This window comes from Lynx rufus, unplaced genomic scaffold (assembly GCF_022079265.1).
Source record: "Lynx rufus isolate CCGP_SWC_20201006 ecotype Redwood Valley unplaced genomic scaffold, mLynRuf1.p SCAF_7, whole genome shotgun sequence".
Taxonomy (NCBI): Eukaryota; Metazoa; Chordata; class Mammalia; order Carnivora; family Felidae; genus Lynx; species Lynx rufus.
In genome coordinates, this window is record NW_025814889.1 from 34,603,993 (window position 1) to 34,626,119 (window position 22,127).

The window sequence follows — 22,127 nt, forward strand, 5'->3', positions numbered from 1 at the left end:
GTATAGATTGTGAAACAGGCAAGTCTTACCTTCACTCATGCAATTAAAAAGAGACTATACAGTTTGAATGGATAGCAGTCAAAATTAGATCTGTAACTGAGATGGCAAACAAAAAAAGAAATTCAGTGTTTGCCTAACCTAATTAATTCATATTTCAGGTTAAGAAACAAAGATGGAAAAAACTTCTCTAGAATACAAGCAGCTACTCCTATATGCAACTACAATTTTGTATTGTTACATACACTTTAAAGCTTATCACAAAATACTATATTCTAAATTTTGAAGATTAATTTTTCTATAGGAAACATTTAAGACAGTTTGATGGCAACTTAAATTTTTCTTGATTAGAGTTTGGCAATTCTATAAACTGCACTTTGATTAGTACCTAAATGTGCCTTGTATTTAATATAAAATAAAGAGCTGTTTAGTTGTTGGATGGTTATTCTATCTCTCAACTATTAACAAATCTGGGCACAATTTCACCTATTGCTTGATTAAAATTTTTTTCTCACTAAGCAAGGAGCTCTAAAGAAGTTATATGTCAATGTAATTTTAAAAAGAGGCATGTACCATGTTGACTGACAATCTGTGGTAATTATGTTTGTAGAAAAAGTCAGAGGAAATATTCATGGGAAAAAAAATCAAAGGGCCTTATGCAAATAAGAAATTAAACATTTTGCTTTTTCAAAGAGAGAAGACACTACCTCCTTACTATTGATACATCAACTGGGGAAAATGTGAACAGAGTTAGCTTATTATGCAGCAAAATACCTCCGCATATCAAGGCTCTCACAAATTTGATTTGATTGCAGCATTCACATTCAAAGCATAAGCACTGGCATATGAATACCTGGGCTTGAACCTTAGTGGGTATGGACTACTTCCTCTCTCCACTGCCTGTGAAGCTGCTACTGCCCCTTCAGGAGGGAGGAGCTGGACAAAGAACAGCTCAAACTGGCGGTAAAAAGCAGATACTGTGGCAATGGTGAATTAGAAAATAAAATGGGGTATATTTTTAAAATTGTTTTTTTGGTAGCAAAGTGTATGAAGATTACAATCTCTTTGGTACAATAGCCCTTTACTACATGCTTTCTAGAATAAAAAAAAAATTGTTGTTTATTTTTGAGAGCATGTGAGAGAGACAGAGTGCAAGCAAGGGAGAGGCAGAGAGGGAGAGAGATACAGAATACGAAGCAGGCTCCAGGCTCTGAGCTGTCAGTACAAAGCCTGATGTGGGGCTTGAACCCAGGAGCCATGAGACCGTGACCTGAGCTGAAGTTGAATGCTTCACCGACTGAGCCACCCAGGCACCCCTCTATAATTTCTAATGTACACATAGTACTCCAAGCAACAAGGCATGTTTTTCTTGCAGTAAAATAAAATATGGAATCTATAATACTGAGATTATTTCACCAGAACGGCAGCTTCGCTGGAGGATGTGGCAGGAGTCAGGCTGGACCAGGCTAGGGAAACTTCTAATTCCAATGTGAGGCAAAGGAAGCACCAGCATACCAGTCCTGCAAACACTGAATGTGTATAAACAGTGTTGTTCTTTGTGCCTACAATCTGTCTGAAAGCCTCTACTTGTCTCAAAGAAGTGCATGTTTGAGATTCCTTTCCAATAGCCCTATTATCCTACTCAGTTTCAATTACATTGCTTTTGCTAAAGTTTTCTTAAGACATCTCCATACCTTACCAAGAGATACTTGAGGGCTTAGAATTCAAGCTAGATAAACCGCCTCATATAAATCTATATCCCTTTCTTAAAACATCAGAAATTCAAAAGGGGGAAAAATGTTTCAAAGGCATTTAAAACAAAAAGCCTGCAGGAAGCCAAAAATCAGGCTAACACTTTCTGTTTAGTGGTTCTTAATCTATAGGACATAAAGCTCTTCAAGAATTTGATTAAGACCATATACTCTCTCCCGCTGAAAAAGAGCCCGCCCACAATTTTGTGTGGAAGATCAGATTTTGTTTCTTGAAGAAGACTGTATGGGCACCATGCTGCTGAAAATTGCTGGAACATTCCTGACTTTTTCATCTATGTAGCTCAATGCAATTCTCTCTTAATGACTCAAATACCTCTCAACTTTCTGAAATATAATGAATTAAAATGAAATTCTGAATTATAATGAAATGTCTCAATAGAATATGGTTAACAGAAAAATCAAGCTAACCAAAAGTTCTGAACACAACCAGTTTCACTTTTCTCTGGTCTGAAAAAGTTCCAAATGCTCTTAAATACCGCTCTTTTCCTTATTCCAAACTCGCAAAGTTAGCCATTTTTGAGAACCCCACCAATTAGCTTCAGACAGTATATGCTTCTGCGGGTGAGACCAATTTTGCAAGGATGGCATGACCAGAGTAAAGTATGTTAGCACAAATCTTGGCTGCTTGGAGCTGGCCTCTTGATGATGCAGGGCAACACATTTTAATATCTGCAATCTATATTAAATGATTACAGATGAAAAGAAGACTCTTGAGTTCTTTGAGGCATGTGTTAGTTCTCTGAGACACGAAAGGGTATCCCACAGTCTACTTGCAGGGGAACAATTAAGACATGTCATCATGGGTAGCATAATGGAGACCTAAATGAAAAAATTACATTTCTTTCATTGGCTACAAGTATTTCTGAAGCAGATGAAATACATGTGTGAATAGTTAAGCCACATTTAACACCAAGCACTGGATTAGGAGAAAGATTTTGGTTCCAAGTGAAGCAACAAGTAAAAGGCTAAGAACATCTGAGAAACTGTTTATTCTTTTTTTTTTTTAAATAAACTGTTTATTAAAGATCATACAAAGACACAGAACAAAAAAATTTAAATAACATATCTTTTCTAGGGCCATATAGTGGCTGCCGTACCCAAACATCCTAAAATCAACATGACAGCCAGGATAAGTTAAAAAATCATGGTAATTTTAAAGAATTTAATTAAAGAATTTAAATTTTAAATTAAAGAATTTAAATTAAAATATGAAATATATCTTTTTTTTTTTTAATTTTTTTTTTCAACGTTTTTTATTTATTTTTGGGACAGAGAGAGACAGAGCATGAACGGGGGAGGGGCAGAGAGAGAGGGAGACACAGAATCGGAAACAGGCTCCAGGCTCCGAGCCATCAGCCCAGAGCCTGACGCGGGGCTCGAACTCACGGACCGCGAGATCGTGACCTGGCTGAAGTCGGACGCTTAACCGACTGCGCCACCCAGGAGCCCCATGAAATATATCTTTTAGCAGAGAAGCATACATATAATATAAATTTTACATGCCTTTATGATTATTTATGTTGGGTAACAAAAAAGTACTAAAAGTCAACTGGAAATCAATATGTAATAATCTTTAAAAAGACAAAATACCTTTTTTGAATGGAAGCTGGATGGGACCTTAAATATTATTGGCATTGAGAAAACTGAAGCGTCAGGTAATATGTGAAAAGGCACAATAAGAATTCTGAATATCTTCTTTTTTAAAATTGATCTATCTATCTATCTATCTATCTATTGAGAGAGAGAGAGAGAGGAAGGGTCAGAAAGAGAGAATCCCAAGCAGGCTTCACATTGATAGCATGGAGCTCCATACAGGGTTTGAACCCACTTAACTGAGCCACCCGGGTACCCCTGAATAGCTATTTATAATTTAAGGATGCATACTGCTAGCTCTAGACCCACTAAAACACACAGATACGGACACAGACACACATGCACACACACATCCAACAGAGGAAATAAAGTAACATACTAACAAAAATAACCCAAAAAGAAAGCACTGAAGGGCCAACAGAGGAACAAAATATCAGAAAGAACAAGAAAAGATGCTCAACATCATCAATCATTTGAAAATGCAAATTAAACCCACAATGAGACTAGCAGAGTGAAAATTAAAAGATGGATAATAACAAGTGCTGACTAGGATGTGGAGAAACTGGAACCCTCACATACTGTTGGTGGAATAGTAAAATGGTGCAGCCACTTTGGGAAAGTTTGGCATGGTGCTCTAAAAGTTAAACACAGGTGCACCTGGGTGGCTCAGTCGGTTGAGTGAGCGACCAATTTTGTCTCAGGTCATGATCCTCACAGTTCGAGTCCCTTTGTCAGGCTCTGTGCTGACAGCTCAGAGCCTGGAGCCCGCTTTGAGTTCTGTGTCTCCCTCTCTTTCTGCTCCTCCCCCACTCATGCTCTGTCTCTCTCTCACAAAAATGAAAACACATTAAAAAAATTTTTTTAAAGTTAAATAAAGAATTACCATATGACTCAGACCATTCCACTCTTAGGTATACATACTCAATAGAAATGAAAATATACATCCATACAAAAACATGTACACACATGTGCATACATAGCAGCACAATTTACAATAGCCAAAAAGCTGAAGCAGTGCAAATGTCCATGAACTGAAGGATAGATAAAATGTGTATCAATACAACAGAATATGTTTCAGCCATAAAAAGGAATGAAGTACATGATTCATGCTACAACACAGAGGAACCTTGAAAACACTGTACTAAGTGAAAGAAGCCAAACACAAAAAGGCAAATATTATATGATAAGCCCTATAACAAATACCCAAAACAGGAAAAAACACAGAGATAAGAAGCAGTTTAGTGGTTGCCTGGGAATACAGATTGGAGGAAATGGGTTGTGGCTGCCAAGAGGTATTAAGTGTCTTTTGGGAATGATATTACACAATTCTGTGAATTGTACACAGAATTGTACACTTGAAAAAACCAGAGGAATAAGTGGAAAACCAACCTTATCAACAATTGCATTAAATGTAAATGGAGTAAACATTCCAACTAAAAGGCAGAAATTGTCAGACGGAGTGAAAAAAACCAAGACCAACTGTAGGATATCATCTATAAAACACAATTTAAATACAAAAATACAAACAGTAGAAGGATAGAAAAAAGCAAAGAGCAGGTAAAGTAAAAAGTTGGTTCCTTAAATAAATATTTGAAAAGTTGATAAACCAGCAGAAAGACTAAAGAGGGAGAGAGGAACAACAAATTATATATCAAGGACAAAAAGTGAAGTTATCACTGTAAATCACACAGAAATTAAAAGGAGAAGAGAGTATTATTAACAGCAATATGGAAATAAATTTTAAAACTTAAAGGGGTGCTTGGGTGGCTCAGTTGGTTGAGCGTCTGACTTCAGCTCAGGACATGAACTTAAATTTTGTGAGTTCAAGCCCCACGTGGGCTCACTGCTGTCAGAGTAGAGCCCACCTTGGAGCCTCTGTACCCCCACCTCCTCAGCCCCTTCCCTGATCACACTATCTCTTTCAAAAATAAATATTTAAAAAAAAAAAACTTAGATAAAATAGACAAATTCCTTGAAAAATGCCAAAACAACCTACCAAAAATTACTTAAGAAATAGAACATGTGGACAGCCTTAATCTATTAAAGAAAGGGAATCAATAATAATCAAATGCTTGCACAAAGAAAACTACAAACCCAAAGGTGGTCAATTCTTCCAAATACTCAAAGAAGTATAAAGAAATTACACCAATTCTTTCAGAAAAGAGAAGAGAATACTTTTTAATCCTTGTACCAAAATTGGACAAAGATAGAAAATAAAATTAGAACAATATTCCTCACGAACATACAGGTAAAAATCCTCAACAGATTATCAGCAAATCAAATTCAGCAATATACAAAGGGGTCAACACTTTATACTTAATGGTGAAAGACAGAATACTTTTCCCCTAGAATTAAAAGAAAATATATTGAGTTGTCTTAGCCAGTAGAATAAGACAAGAGAGGAAGTACAAGGGACACACAGAATGGCATGGAGGAAGCAAAACTGTTTTTAATTGCAGACTAGATAAAAATCATCAGGAATCTACAACAAAACCAGTAAAACTAAAAAGTCAATTCAGGAAGACTATAAAGACATGGTCAATATATAGAAATCTATTGTATTTTGTATATACTGGAAACAAATAACTAAAAAATAAAAATTTAAGGGGCGCCTGGATGGCTCAGTTGGTTAAGCGTCCAACTTCAGCTCAGGTCATGATCTCACAGTTCTTGAGTTCGAGCCGCACGTCAGGCTCTGTGCTGACAGCTCGGAGCCTGGAGCCTACTTCAGATTCTGTGTCTCCCTCTCTCTCTGCCCCTCCCCACTCATGCTCTGTCTCTCTGTCTTAAAAATAAATAAAACATTTTTAAAAGTTTAAGAAAAAATAAAAGTTTAAGTAATTCCATTTACAGTATCATCAAAAATGTAAAATACTTAAAAGCAAACAAAAAGATGTCCAATATTTTCACACAGAACACTACAAAATATTTCTGAAACTAAAGAAGAAAAACAAATGGAGAAACAAATACAGCTTTCAAGGACAGGGAAATTCAATGCTCCTCAAAATGTCTACTGCCTCTAGCAGGTTGCTGCCTTTTAATTTATTTTTTTGAGAAATTAACAAGCCACTTAAAAATTTATATGGGAATGCAACAAACTTGGAACAGTCGAAACAGTGAAAAAAAAAAATCCCCTCCCAATAAAATTGAAGAACTTACTCTCTGGATATTCAAGACAATCTGATATATGTGCAAATATAAGATATATTGATTTATGGAATGAGGCAAAGTCCAGAAATGGACTGGAAAAAAAATATATATATATATATATATTCATAAGTGGGGGAAAAAATGAAAGGGTGTCTAGGTGGCTCAGTCAGTTAAGCATCTGACTTTGGCTCAGGTCACAATCCCAGGGATCTCATGGTTTGTAAATTTGAGCCTGGCATCAGGGTCTGCACGGATAGCGTAGAGCCTGCTTCGGATTCTCTGTCTCTCTCTTTCTCTGCCCTTCCCTGGCTCGTTCTCTCCTCTCTCTCTCAAAAATAAACATTAAGGGGGCACTTGGGTGGCTCAGTCAATTAAACATCTGACTCCCGGTTTTGGCTCAGGTCATGATCTCATGGTTCAGGAGTTCAAGCCCTGCATTGGGTTCCGCGCTCTCAGCACAGAGCCTGCTTGGGACTCTCTCCTTCTCTCTTCACCTCCCCTGTTCATCCTCTCTTGCTCTTTCTCAAAATAAATAAATAAAACTTATATATCTATACCTGTATATATATATATATATATATATATATATATATATATATATAACATTTACCTTCTACTTCACACCCAATACAAATACGAACTCAAAGTTCATCATATTCCAACTGCAAAAAGCTAAAACTAAAACTAGAAGAAAATCCTGACGTTGAGATAGGTCCTGATTTCTTTGACAGGAAACAAAAAATATGAAACATACTTAGAAAAAACTGATAAATTGGATTTCAACAAAATACTTTTGCAAAACAAATGGAAAGGCAAGCTACATACCAGGAAAAAATATTCATAACCTATTATATATCTAGTCATCAGGGAAGTGCAAATTAAAACCACAATGAGTTATCATGTTACACCCACTAGAATCAGTAAACTTAAAAACTGGGTAAAATTAAAAATGGCAAATGTTGGTAAAGATATGGAGCAACTGGACTGTTTATATGTTATTAGTAGGAATATTAATGTTTCAACTACTTAGAAAATAGGCAGTTTCTTAACCATATTCTTATAACATGATTTAGCAATTCCCAAGAAAAATGAAAACATGACCACAAAAACATTTGTATGCAAATGTTTATAGTTGCTTTACTCATCATAGACCAGAAGGAACATACAAGTCCATCAACTAGTGAACAGGTAAACAAATTGTGATATTTCCTTTCACAATGGAATACAATTTAGACTCCCCCTCTTCAAAAAGGAGAAAATTACTGATAGAAACAGCAGTGTCAACAAATATCACACAGACGTTATGCTGACTGAGAAATTAGACACGAGTATATACTGTATAGTCTCACTCATATAAAATTCTAGAATAAGGTAAAACAATCTATAGTGATAAAAAATCAGATCACTGGTTGCCTGGGGTGCAACGTGGGGGAGGCGGGCAGCGTAGATTTAGTGGCAAAGTGCACCTTCTGCAGAGGTGGAAATGTCCTGTCATCTTGAGTAAGATGGTGAAAACATGGTGTATTCATTTGTCCACAAAAAACCTGTACACTTAAACTGTGTGAATTTTATTGTATCTAAATTATATCTTAATAAAGAGGAACTAAATTGACTCATTTCACAGAAGTATTGTAATTTCCAAAAAGATAAATAATATTTCTACAGAGGGCAGATAAGACCTCTAAATATTAAATGTTTAAGAGTCTTCAGAGAATCTATTACAGAACTTCCTTTTTCTGGCTGGAACCATGGAGGGTGCAGAAGAGAAGAAAAAGAAAGTTCCTACTGTGCCAGAAACTCTTAAGAAAAAGCGAAGGAATTTCACAGAGTTGAAGATCAAGCATCTGAGAAAGAAGTTTGCCCAAAAGATGCTTCAAATGGCAAGGAGGAAGGTTATTTATGAAAAAGCAAGCATTAACCACAAGGAATACAGGCAGATGTACAGAACTGAGATTCGAATGGCTAGAATGGCAAGAAAAACTGGCAACTTCTACGTACCTACGGAACCCAAATTGGCATTTGTCATTAGGATCAGAGGTATCAATGGTGTGAGCCCAAAGGTTTGAAAGGTGTTGCAGCTTCTTCGCCTTCACCAGATCTTCAATGGCACCTTTGTTAAACTCAACAAAGCTTCAGTTAACATGCTAAGGATTGTGGAACCATATATAGCATGGAGGTACCAAAACCTGAAGTCAGTGAATGAACTGATCTACAAGCGTGGTTATGGCAAAATCAACAAGAAGCAAATTGTCCTGACAGATAACACATTGATCACTCGATCTCTTGGTAAATACGGCATCATCTGCATGGAGGATCTGATTCATGAGATCTATACTGTTGGAAAACATTTCAAAGAAGCAAACAACTTTTTTGGCCCTTCAAGTTATCTTCTCCACGAGGGGGAATGAAAAAGAAGACCACCCATTTTGTAGAAGGTGGAGATGCTGATAACAGGGAAGACCAGATCAATAGGCTTATTAGAAGAATGAACTAAGGTATCTACCGTGATTACTTTTGTAATCTGGTCAGTTAATAAACGACTATTTTCAAATTAAAAAAGAGAATCTATTACATAAAGTTAGGTACAGAATTAACCCCGAGAAGCAAAATGTGTAATTGTTATGAGTTTCCACTTTGAGTGGAAACCACAAGAAAGCGAAACAAAGACCACACTGAAACACAAATTAGTCTAGATTATCTAAAAAGCACTCTACTAAAGATGATAAAAGGAAAAAATCTTTTGGTGTCAAATATCATCACAATGAGCATTTGATGGGGGATATTTTTATAAAGCTTAAAGACATTGCTCAAGGCACTGAAGCAATCTTATCTTCACTTTGACAGCTAAGAGCAAACCAGAAGTTCCTGATTTCCAATCCCTTGCTCAATTAGGGTAGGCTACTTCCCAATGAAGAAAAAGAACTGCTGCTTAGAGCAAGTAGTTGAAGAATCACTTTAAATGCCTACAGTTTTTATTGATACAGGCTCATAAAATCAACTGGCTAGAATTGCAATTCCAGGGAGACTAACAGGAGGAAAAGTACATAGTGTTTCAAAAGCCATAACAAGTATGTTACCAACTCAAAGTATGTTACTCTGCTTTTAAGTTTATATACTGAAGGGGATAAATCAGTAGAGAAAGTGCAAAAACAAAACAAAATAAGAACGCATGTGTCCACCATCAAGCTTGAGAAAAAGAAAATTAGCAGTTCCTTAGATCTGTGGCACTGCAAGGATGGTCCCGGACCAGCACATTAGCATCATCTGGAACTTGTAAAGAATGCAAAGTTTCAGCCAGATTCCAACCTACTGAATTAGGTAAAGAATGCAAATTCTCAGGGCGCCTGGGTGGCTCAGTCGGTTAAGCGTCTGACTTCGGCTCAGGTCATGATCTCGAGGTCTGTGAGTTCGAGCCCTGCGTCGGGCTCTGGGCTGACAGCTCAGAGCCTGGAGCCTGTTTCAGGTTCTGTGTCTCCCTCTCTCTCTGACCCTCCCCCATTCATGCTCTGTCTCTCCCTGTCTCAAAAATAAATAAACATTAAAAAAAAAAAATAAAAAAAAAAGAATGCAAATTCTCAGCAGATTCCAACCTACTGAATTAGATAGCCGTGGGGCCAGCAATCTATCTTTTAACAAGTCCTCTAATTGATTCTGATGTTCCCTAAGGTTTAAGAATCACTACTTTAGATGTTATTACCATTTATGCTTATCCCTAGCTACAGTATTCTCCCTTCCAACCAGGTAGAATCACTTTCCTGAATTGTGTTAATCATTCCCTTGATTTTCTTTATAAGTTTCCTACATATATTTATCCTTATTTAGTTTTTCTTGTTTGACATTTATAAAAATGTAATCATTGGTACATATGCTTCTGTGATTTATTTGCTCAACATTATTTTCTGGCCTGATTTATCCATGGTTATGTATAGAGCTGTGCTTTGGCTGCCCTCGGCTCCTAGAGGCCACTGCAGTTCTTAGTCATGTGAGCTTTCCCAACATGGTTGCTTACTTCATCAAAGCAATAAAGAGAGTCTCTAGAGCACCTGATAGCAAGATGGAGTCCGATATGGTATGAAATAATCAGGAAAGTGACATCCCATCAGTGTTGCCACATTTTATCAGTTAGGAGCAGATGCTACCCCACACTCAAAGGGAAGGAATCACACAAAGACACAGAATTTCTGAGGACCTACTCAGAGTCGAACTGCCAAGTCCACTACCCATTCAGATGCAGCAGTCCTGTCTTTGTGGTTTCACATTCCAGTTTCAGTAACCTGAGGTCCAAGCTGATGAAACTCCTGACTTATCAACAGTAGCCTTAATGCTACATCAAAATGCCTACATCATTCACCTCATTTCATCTCATAGTTTAGGCATTTTATCATCTCACATCATCATGGTTAGTACAGAAGTATAATACACTATAAGTACAGTACAGTGAGACACTTTGAGAGTGTGTGTGTGCATATTTAACTTTCATCACAATAGATTGTTAGAATTGTTCTATTTTATTTTTATTGTTGTCAATAAACTGTGCCTAATTTTTAATTTTTAAGTATTTATCTAAATTTCAGTTTTTACTGTGCCTAATTTGGAAATTAAAGTTTATCATAAGTATGTATAGGAAAAAATACAGAATATACAGGATTCAATACTAGCCAGTTTCAGGCATCCACTGGGGGTCCTGGAACGTCCCTCTGCAGATGAGGGACTACTACTTACTGTACCACTCTTCCTTGGCAACAAAGTGAACAAATTCCTGAAAAACTTCTGAACTGAGACTTTATTCTAAATGTCTCTCAGATACAACAAATTACTGAACACAGTTATAACTAACACAAAGCCAAACCAAAGATTTGCAAACGAATCCTGCTGTATGATGCAGAAAATATTTAGACATATATGAGAACAAATATTACAATAGCATACAATGGAACACATGTGAAAGTGACAGTCATGACTTGGGTACAGTTTTGCTGCTTACTTTAGTTTCCTCATGGATTAAAAAAACAAATTATGGGGCACCTGGGTGTCTCAGTCGGTTAAGCGTCCGACTTCGGCTCAGGTCATGACCTCACGGTTTGTGAGTTCGAGCCCCACATCGGGCTCTGTGCAGTCTGCTTCGGATTCTGTGTCTCCCTCTCTCTGTTCCTCCTCCACTCGCACTCTGTCTCTCTCTCTCTCAAAAATAAAGATTAAAAAAAAAAATTAAAAAAAAAAAAAAACAAATTACACCAGATGATACGAGATTTGAAAACCTCCCCAGAGACAATTCACATGGTCCATGAAGCTAAGAAAATATTTTTATTTTACTAACCTATAACAGAAATTTTACATTCTGCTCAATTGTAAATGTAGGCAAGAAAATAGTAGCATGAGTATTTTTTGTCAAAAGAAATCAGGTATTTTTGTATCACATTACAGATACTGTAAATATCCCAAAATAACCATTTGTAATCATGAATACTTGGAAGATAGTAATCTTGAGAAATAAAGCCTGCTGCTAGATTATGTTAATGAGTTAACAAAAAAATACATTACTGTATCAAAAATTTGTTTCATTAAATTTTACTATCCATATTTCAGTATATTTGGATCCTATTGTAATTCTATTTATTTTATGATTTCAAATCATATTCTTAGATATAGACTTCATTAGAATGCCAAAGAAGTACATAGTTCAAAATAGTTAAAAATCCTGTTTTAGATGAAAACCTGTAATGTTTTTCTTTTAATTCCTTTATAGAATGGGGCTGTGGGTTAGAGCTGGAGGTCTGGGATCACACTGCTAAGGGCCAAATCTATCCTATATCAATTACCAGCTGTGTAACCTTGGACAAGTTATTTAACCTCTCTGTGCCTCAAACTCATCATCCTTAATAGATGAGAAAGGAATTTATATTAGGCATCATAAGGATTCAATAAAAGTTCCTGAAAAGCATTTGCAGCATTGGCTAGGACAGTAAGGATAAACAAACAAGCATTATTCTATCCTGTAAAGGCAAGAATCTCAGTTTGCAGAACGCAATGAAAAACAAATGTGGGTTCCGTATGCTAGTTTAAAGGTTAGAATGAGTTAGTGGAAACTAGAATAGTAATCATTTTTAGTTTTCTAAAAACAGGAGCTGGCAAACTATGGGTTGTGGGCCCAATCTGGCCTGCCTGTCTTTTTTGCTGCTGTTTTTTTTAAACAACCTGTAAGCTAAGAATGTAAAAAACCATCCTTTTGTAAATGCTTTGGGGGGAAAAAAAAATCAAAACAATACTATTTCATGGCATGTGAAAATGTTAGAAAATTCAAATTTCAATGTACATAAAGTTCTAAAAATGCCACAGCCCCAATCAGTCATTTAGGCACCGCTTCTGCACTACAGGGTGGAGTGGTTCCAACAGATCATGTGATATACACAAAGCCCAAAATATCTATTCTCTGGGCCTTTACAGAAAAAGTCTGCTGACCCCAGTTTCAAAACATGCAAACCATAATAGATAAGAGATGGAAAGCTGCTTGAACCAATGTCTGCTTTCTACTCAGCACGTGTAGAAACTCATGAAAATGTTTCTACATACATTGATACAATAAATTGGTATTTATTAGTAGCTTGAGACTGTTTTAAGGCTTCTTATAAATTATTTCATTTAAGCCTCACAATAACTTTAGTACTGTTCTCATTCTGAGATGAGGCAAGTTATACATGAAGAGATTAAGCAGCTGTCTTACCTCCACATATCAGGTCAATCTCAGAACCAGAAAAGTCAAGACTTCATTTGTCAAACTTCCCTTTAGGATGAGATGAAAGTAAAACTTCAGAAAGCATGCATTCACTCTAACTGCTAGTGGATACCACTCGTGGGACAAAATGACCATCACTTTGGGCAATTCCTCTCAATGGAAAAAGTAAAACCCATTGTAGCATTTTTTTTTAATGTTTATTTTTGAGACAGAAGAGTGTGAGCAGGGAAGGGACAGAGAGAGAAGGATACAGAGGATCAGAAGCAGGCTCTGCACTGTCAGCAGAGAACGCAATCAAGGCTTGAATTCAGGAACCTCGAGATCAGCACCTGAGGTGAAGTTGGACGCTTAACCAACTAAGCCATCCAGGTGCCCCGTAGTGTACTTTCTAGTCTGGGTGCTCATTATACAGGTGTGTTCTGTAAGATAGTATTCACTTAACTGTAGAACTACAGAATACACATTTTTCTGTGTGTATATTATATATCAATAATAACAAGTTTTTAAAAGGCTGAGGTCAGAGTCTCATTCCAGAACAATTAATTCAGAAATCTCTGGGCTGCCAGTCCCCAAATTTATCTGGCCATCCAGAAATATTTTTATTTCATCTGTACTTACACAGATAAAATTAACTGATTGTTTTCCACAATACTCTGACATCTTATAGGTGTGTTTAGCAGAATGTGGTTTGAAAAATGCTGGAAAACTGCTTGCCTCCCTGCCCCAGCACAGAACAGCAGGTTCTGCTTTGTCAGGAAGAACTCTTCATCACTACTGGTAGGACCTGTGCTTCCCCCACACCCCCCCTACCAAAGGACGATGAATATTAAGAGGACTGAGAGCCCTGGGCTCTTTTTCCCTTCTGTCCATCTGAGACTCTCTTTCATATTTTCCTTCAGTAGCAGAAAAGTCAAAGAAGTAGCTGCTGGCAAAAGGGGAGGGGAAAAACTCCTTTCTTTCTTACCCGTTACAAGTATTTGAAATTTTATGAAATCTGACTGAGGCCTTTTTTTTTTTTTAAATGAATTAATCCCTCATTTCAAAAGAAATCATTTAGGAGTAACTGATACACTGTTGTGATAAGGAGGAAAAGTATTTATAAAAGCTGCTATAATTCAGCACTGTGGAAGGGGAGCAGGCAATGCACTTTTCCCACTTCTGGCCTCTGTGCGGTCTTACAAAGGCATAAACTGTGGAGAGGACGTATAAGAAACAGATGACAGAATGAAACTGGGCATTTGCATGTGACTGGTGAGCCAATACAGTTTTGATGAGAAAAAGACATTCTGAAGTCTATAAATGCTATTTTTACCTCTAGGTATATATACTTATGTGACAAATAAAACCTAGTCTGTACAGCTCATCCTGTACCTACCCCATCTTCAGGAAGGGGATGGGGATGCCTACTCTATACTATGTTTGGTGATTTTTTTTTACATTATATTTTTGAAATTTTATTGTTTTTTTTTTAATTTGAATTCCAGTATAGTTAACATAGGGTGTCGTATTAGTTTTAGGTGTACAATATGGTGATTCAGTAATTCTAAATATTACTCAGTGCTCATCATGGTAAGTGTGCTTTTAATCCTCATCACCATTTTCACCCATCCCCCACTCACCTCCCATCCAGCAACCATCAGTTTGTTCTCTATAGTTAAGAGTCAGTTTGTCTCTCCTCTTTTCTTCTTCCTTTGTTTCTTAAATTTCACATATGAGTGAAATCATAGGATATTTGTTTTCTGACTGACTTATTCCACTTAGCATTATACTTTCTAGATCCACTGAATTGTTGCAAATGGCAAGATTTCATTCTTTTTATGGCTGAATAATATTCCAGTGTGTGTGTGCGCGCATACACACACACACACACACACACACACACACATACTCTTCTTTATTCATTAATCAATTGATGGACTCTTTGGCTACTTCCAATGCTGCAATTAACATAGGGGAGTATATATCCTTTCAAATTAGTGTTTTTGTATTCTGGGTAAATACCCAGTAGAGTGATTACTAGATCACAGGGTAGTTTTAATTTAATTTTTTGAGGAACCTCCATACTGTTTTCCACAATGCCTGCCCCAATTTGCATTCCCACCAATAGTTCCATTTTCTCCACATCCTCAACAACACTTGTTTCATGAAAAAAAATTTTTTAATACTGCAAAAATGCATTAGTTTTATGTTAAGAAAAAATATGAAAGGGTCTGAGTTATAGGCCTAAAATTCAGATTCTAATATTCAAACTCTTGTTCTTTCAATTCTTTGTGGCAATTATTCACCTTCTAAAAAAAAATTTTTTTTAACGTGTATTTATTTTTGAGTGAGATAGGCAGAACATGAACAGGGGAGAGGCAAGTGAGAGAAAAACACAGAATCTGAAGCAGGCTCCAGGGCTCTGAGCTGTCAGCACAGAGCCCAATGCGGGGTTCAAACTCACAGACTGTGAGATCATGATCTGAGCCGAAGTCAGATGCTTAACTGACTGGGCCACCCAGGTGCCCCAGGAATTATTCACCTTCTAAATAGCACATGACCTGATAAATAAACTGGATTATGTTTCCTTCCCTGTAAAATGGACCTTATTAATCTAGATGACTTCACACCATCTCCTCTTTACCTCACAAGGAGACTGAAAAAAGTGAAATGAACCCAAGTGAAAATATAATGAATGATGAGAAAAGGTAGATTCTAAATTAAATACCATTATTTTATATATAACCATTATTTTCAAAGTAATTATGTTTATAGGAAAGTATTTACATACTTTTATCAAAGTAATTACATACTTTTCTATAATTTTTGGTGGAGACTTATGGTAAATACAGGAGGAATAAAATTAAATGAAGAACAAGTTGGTTACAGCCATTTATTTTACAAAGGGGCAAGTCAAGGGGCGCCTGGGTGGCTCAGTCGGTTAAGCGTCCGACTTCAGCTCAGGTCACAATCTCGAGGTCCGCGAGTTCGAGCCCCGCGTCGGGCTCTGGGCTGATGGCTCAGAGCCTGGAGCCTGCTTCTGATTCTGTGTCTCCCTCCCTCTCTGCCCCTCCCCCGTTCATGCTGTGTCTCTCTCCGTCTCAAAAATAAATAAATGTTAAAAAAAAAAAAACAAAAAAACAAAAAAAAAGGGGCAAGTCAAAAATCTCTCATTAATAATTCACATATATATGATTCTTATATGTTTATATATGATATGATTCATATATATAATTCAAATGCACACACATATATATAAGATCCATTAATACTAAATATGATTATGCAAAAATCAATTAATTGGTACTTGTCCACAAAAAATCCATCAAACTACCCACACAATTTATGAAATATTAATAACTAAGTAAATGTAATTAGATGCAAGCATACATACATCTTACCATTATTTTTTTTTAATTTTTTTAATGTTTATTAATTTTTCAGAGAGAGAGAGAGAGAGAGCAATGGGCAGAGAGAGAGAGGGGGGACACAGCATCTGAAGCAGGCTCCGGGCTCTGAGGTGTCAGCACAGAGCCTGATGTGGGGCTCGAACTCATGAACAGTGAGATCATGACCTGAGCTGAAGTCGTACACTTAACCGACTGAGCCACCCAGGTGCCCCCATCTTACCATTATTATTTAGTTTTGTTCTGGAAGATCTGGTCAATATGATAAAAACATGTATAGCAGGCAGCCTTTAAGAGGCCCAGAATGATTTCTGCCTCCTGGTATTCATCCCCTTGTACAATCCTTTCCCTTTAAGTGTGACAGACTGTCTATATCTTGCCTGTGTTCGACAGAATATGGCAAAAGGATGTCACTCCCATGATTATAGCAGATAAGACTCTCTATTTTCCTGCTAGCCTTGAACACGAACAGCCATGAAGAGGCCACTTGGAAAAAAACTGTGGGTGACCTGTGGGAGCTGACAGCAGCTCCCAGTCAACAGCCAGCAAGAAAATGAGGACCTCAGTCCTACAACTGCAAGGAGAGGACTCTGCCGTCAACCTGACTGAACTCGGACTGCTCCCTAGGTAAGCCTCCAAATTAGAATACGGCCCGGCTGACACCCTGACTGTAGCCCTGTGAGAAACTGAGCAGACAGTCCGGGTGAGCCCCACGCAGACTTCTGACCTATAAAACTTTGAGAAAATAAATGGATTTTTTTAGCTACTAAGTTTGGAGAAATTTGTTATGCAGCAACATAAAACAAATACGTGGATCCTTGCTCCAGTCAAGCCTTGAGAGGACTGTAATCCTATTCAAGGTCCTGGGTACCTGGATTGCAGTTTTGTAAGTGATCTTATGTTAGACACACCCAGCTAAGCTGCAGCCAGATTCTTAACCCACAGAAACTGTGATATAATAATATTTTGTGGTTTTTAAGTTGGTAAATTTTAGGGTAATTTGTTACATCATAGTGGATAACTAGTACAGCATAAAAGAGACAAGAAATAAAAACACCAAAAGGAAAGAGGGATGATAATCCTAGAAAATCAGAAGAGAAGCAACTTAAAAAATAATCAGGATCAATAAACTGGGCAGATTCAAGATCTATTCAGAAGAATATATTTCCAAAGTACTTATAGTGTGAATGGGATTCTACTCTTAATGGCAACAAAAATTAAGATAGCCAGGTTTGTTACCTGACATAGATGAATCAGGCTATACAATTTTACTGGGTAATAGAGTCTGAATAAAAAAGCAATCTCAATATTGTGAAGAGGTCAATTCTGCTTGAATTTACTCATAGGTTTATTTGACTCTAATCAATATAAGGGGATTTCTTACAGAACATGATGAGATAAAGTAATCATTTTCCAGAAGAATGAAGAAGCAAGATTAGTAAAGACAAAATTTATTCTATTTTTTGTAAATAGATTTTTTAAAGTTTACTTATTTTGAGAAAAAGAGGAGAGAGAGAGAGAGAGAGAGAGAGAATGAGTGGGGGAGGAGCAGAGAGAGAAGGAGAAAGAGAGGGAGAGAGAATCCCAAGCAGGCTCCACGCTGTCAGCACAGAGCCCGATGTGAGGCCTGAACTCACAAACTGTGACATCATGACCTGAGTCAAAACCAAGAGCTGGATGCTTAACCAAGCCACCCACATGCCTCAAGACAATTTTTAAATAGAGGGATTAATTAGAGGGACTATCCTCATTGAACATTAAAATATAATATAAAGGAATAATCACTCATGTTATTAGTTGTTGTGTCCAGACGATATCCCTGTTTCATATACATAATGTTACTTCATCCTTAACAATAATCCAACAAGTAGATACTATCATTAAACACATTTTATACATGAAAAAACTGAGGCAAAGCTCACAAAACTAGTGAAAATATTAGGGACACACAGTGTGGTATCAGAGCCAAAAGAGACTGACAGGTACAATTACAAAGAACCAAGAAGATTCTAACATGAGCAAAAACTTAGTAAAAGATCAAAGAGATATCACACCAACAAGGATGAGGAGATTTATTCCACAAATGAGATGACTTTAGCTATTTAAATGTTTAACCACAAACTGTCCCCTCTGCCTCCACTGTCACACATTGAAGACCATAGTCTCCACAAGAGATAGGACACTGTTTTATCCCACTAGCACCTAGGGGCTGGCATGTTATGGGCAATAGTCCAGCACTAGCAAGGGTAAAGGAAGACTCTCGTGCAAGAATGAAACAGAAGAGCCAAGAGGAGGAAAGCCTCACAAAAATTTTTTTTAAATTTATTGTTTATAATTTTTGAGAGAGAGAGAGACAGAGACAGCAAGCAGGGAAGGGGAAGAGAGAGAGAGGGAGACACAGAATCGGAAGCAGGCTCCAGGCTCTGAGCGCTCAGGACAGAGCCTGATGCAGGGCTTGAACTCACATACTGCGAGATCATAATCTGAGCTATCATCGACCGTCCAACCGACTGAGCCACCCAAGCCCCCCCAAGCCTCACAAATTTTAAGTGAGCATTTCTTTTCCCTGATCTTCAATCAACACACCAGTAAAATGACCCAAGCATACAACAAGAAGTTCAAGTATACAAGGATTTCAAATGTGCCCAATAAACCTTAAGAAAAGATATTGAGCATGTGAAGACTGATCAATGAAATGCAAATTAAAACAACTTTATACCTATTGGACTGGTCAAGATTAGAGACATCAAGTCCAGTTAATTTTACCTTCATAACAGTCCCTCTTTCTGTGTACATCTCTCCTTTCTCCCCCGATTAAATGATTAGCCCCTAACTGGTCTTCCTGCTTACCCCTCTGCTTGCCCAGGATGCTTACCTGACCAGTCCCCTGCTGGAGACTGCTTTTAGGATTATACCCCCAAATTCTTAACCCAGCCTACAAAGCCTAGTAGGCTCCAATTCCTATTGTGCCATATTGGATTCCTTAAACCAAAATGTGTGCAGGGGACCGGGAGGTTTAAAAATCAATCAATTAATCAAGAAGATGAGGGGCACCTGGGTGGCTCAGTCGGTTAAATGTCTGACTTTGGCTCAGGTCATCTCACAGTTCATGAGTTCGAGCCCCATGTAGGGCTCTGTGCTGGCAGCTCAGAGCCTGGAGCCTGCTTCAGATTCTGTGTCTCCCTCTCTCTGTCCCTCCCCCACTCACACTCTTGTCTCTCTCAAAAATGAATAAATGTTAAAAAAAAATAAATAAATAAAAGTAAATAAATATGGTGGGCCAAGTGAACATGACAGATGATGAGTGACAATCAGCCTCCTCAAGGGAGAGTAATCAGGAATGCTGAGGACTAAGGCAGACCAGACCCTGTTTGCCCTCTAGTTGATGGCTGTCTTCATGGTTAGCAGACCATTAGATGTTTTCTAAAAGCTATAAGCTGGAATTTGAAATGTGACATCTCATTTTAGATGTTGGCAACAAATTACAATTTAACACTGGGGGGCCAAAACTGTAAACAAATCACGCCTCTGAACCACATGAGACCTTCTAAGTCTATAATCTCTAGGCTCTGCTCTAAGGTTATCACTCCTTCTACTTGTAAATCTTTGGTCATTTCATTTGTTCATTCATTCATTTATTCATTTACTTATTTCTTGTGCTTTATAAGACATGGGCACTGGCCTAAGGAAGTCCAAATATAAAGGCTCAGTTCACATATCATTTTCTCATATGAGGTTATATGCTCTGTTAACACTCTGTATTTTTATACTTTAGAACACTTATCACAGTAATTATATAACCATTACTGTAATTATTAGTGAACCCCTACCACCCCTGCATAATACTGTAAATTCCATGAAGGCCCTGAGAGTGTCTGTTATACCAATACGTGCTGGCCAGCAAATAGTGGGCAATATCCAGATGGAGGTTTTAAGCGATCCGATGCCTTCATTCATTGAGGGTTCAAGGATAAAATGGAGCAATCCCTGTGGTGGGCAGCCTGGCAATTCATTTTAAAAATCTTAGGGGCGCCTGGGTGGCGCAGTCGGTTAAGCGTCCGACTTCAGCCAGGTCACGATCTCGCGGTCCGTGAGTTCGAGCCCCGCGTCGGGCTCTGAGCTGATGGCTCAGAGCCTGGAGCCTGTTTCCGATTCTGTGTCTCCCTCTCTCTCTGCCCCTCCCCCGTTCATGCTCTGTCTCTCTCTGTCCCAAAAATAAATAAACGTCGAAAAAAAAAAAAAATTTAAAAATCTTAAAGGGACATTTCCTCTGAGTGACCATAATTCCAGAAATTTAAACTAAGAAGACAATTCACTAGATGAGCAAACTTTTATGTCCAAGGCTATGCATTATAGCCTGTTTACAACAGTTAAAAGCTAGACGCAAATGTCCAGCTATCAAATTGAATCATTTGACAATCATGTTTAAAGGAAAGGTGGTTTAAGAAAATAAACTGTTAGAATGAAAAAATTCAAGACATGAAAATGTAAAATTCTATCACACTATGACCACAACTGTGCTTAAAAACCACATAAACTCCCAAATCTACATCCCAATAAAAGAATGGAAGAACTTAATTATCATGTTCAAGTAGTAAAACAATAGATGATTTCCCCCTTTCATCTATTCTTTGTCTAGCACAACCATCTGGGTATTCTCAGGGAAAAAAGTCATTATATTAACACAGTGAGTCCAGGAGCAATAACTCTCCCTTAAGGGATACAAACTTCTACCCTGAACAAAATGGCATTTCATCAATCTCTCACTCATCTTGTAATGACAAGTTTATTGCACATTAATACTGGGCCTAGTTTCCCAGCCCAAGCAGACACCTAAGAGTAGATTTAATTGAACAGAAGTATTTGAGATACCATCTTTAACTGTATGAAAAATACAAACCATAACACTCCAAACCCCTGCCCTGCATGGCACCAGGAAGTAAAAACCGGAATACCATTTTGTCTCAGCTTTTTGAGAGTTGGCTCTATACACTTCTGTTCCATATAGAAATGTAGTAGTGAAGAAAACGTGTTATCAAGTTAGGGTCAAAAGAAGGAATGAGGCTTATCAAGAAGATCCTTTATTTATCTACACAAATAAAATGTTGCTCCAAATTTCTACAAATCTCAAATGTATTGGAAAGCGGTTTACTTAGCAGTTATGGTGTAAGGGAGACTAGAAGCTCCATATTAAACATTATGTATGTTATGTAGTTATGGTTATAACTACTGGTTATATGAATAGAAGATACTCAAGTGGCAGAAATGTAAAATCTAGTTTTAATTTGTTAGGCTACCTTTTACCAGTAATGCAAGAGACTATAATTTCTATAAAACTCAGGAAGAAAGGCATATACTGACAGGAAGAAATTCTACACTTGATTATGTTAACTGGTGGATCCAAAAGTAAAGGATATAGATTTGTGAGAGTGAAATAAACTCAAGGATTATAATAAAATTAAAACTGAACTGCAAAAGGAGCCAAACACAAGTCTG

At 37.4% G+C, this 22,127-nt stretch overlaps 1 protein-coding gene and 1 pseudogene across 1 annotated transcript in view; one reads left to right on the forward strand and one right to left on the reverse strand.

Annotated features, from left to right (window-relative positions):
• The window catches only part of LOC124502645 (cat eye syndrome critical region protein 2), a 77,842-nt gene that overhangs the window by 55,497 nt on the left and 218 nt on the right, over nucleotides 1-22,127 (reverse strand). The gene's annotated exons all lie outside the window — the stretch shown is intronic.
• Nucleotides 8,261-9,009, forward strand: LOC124502644 (60S ribosomal protein L7-like; annotated as a pseudogene).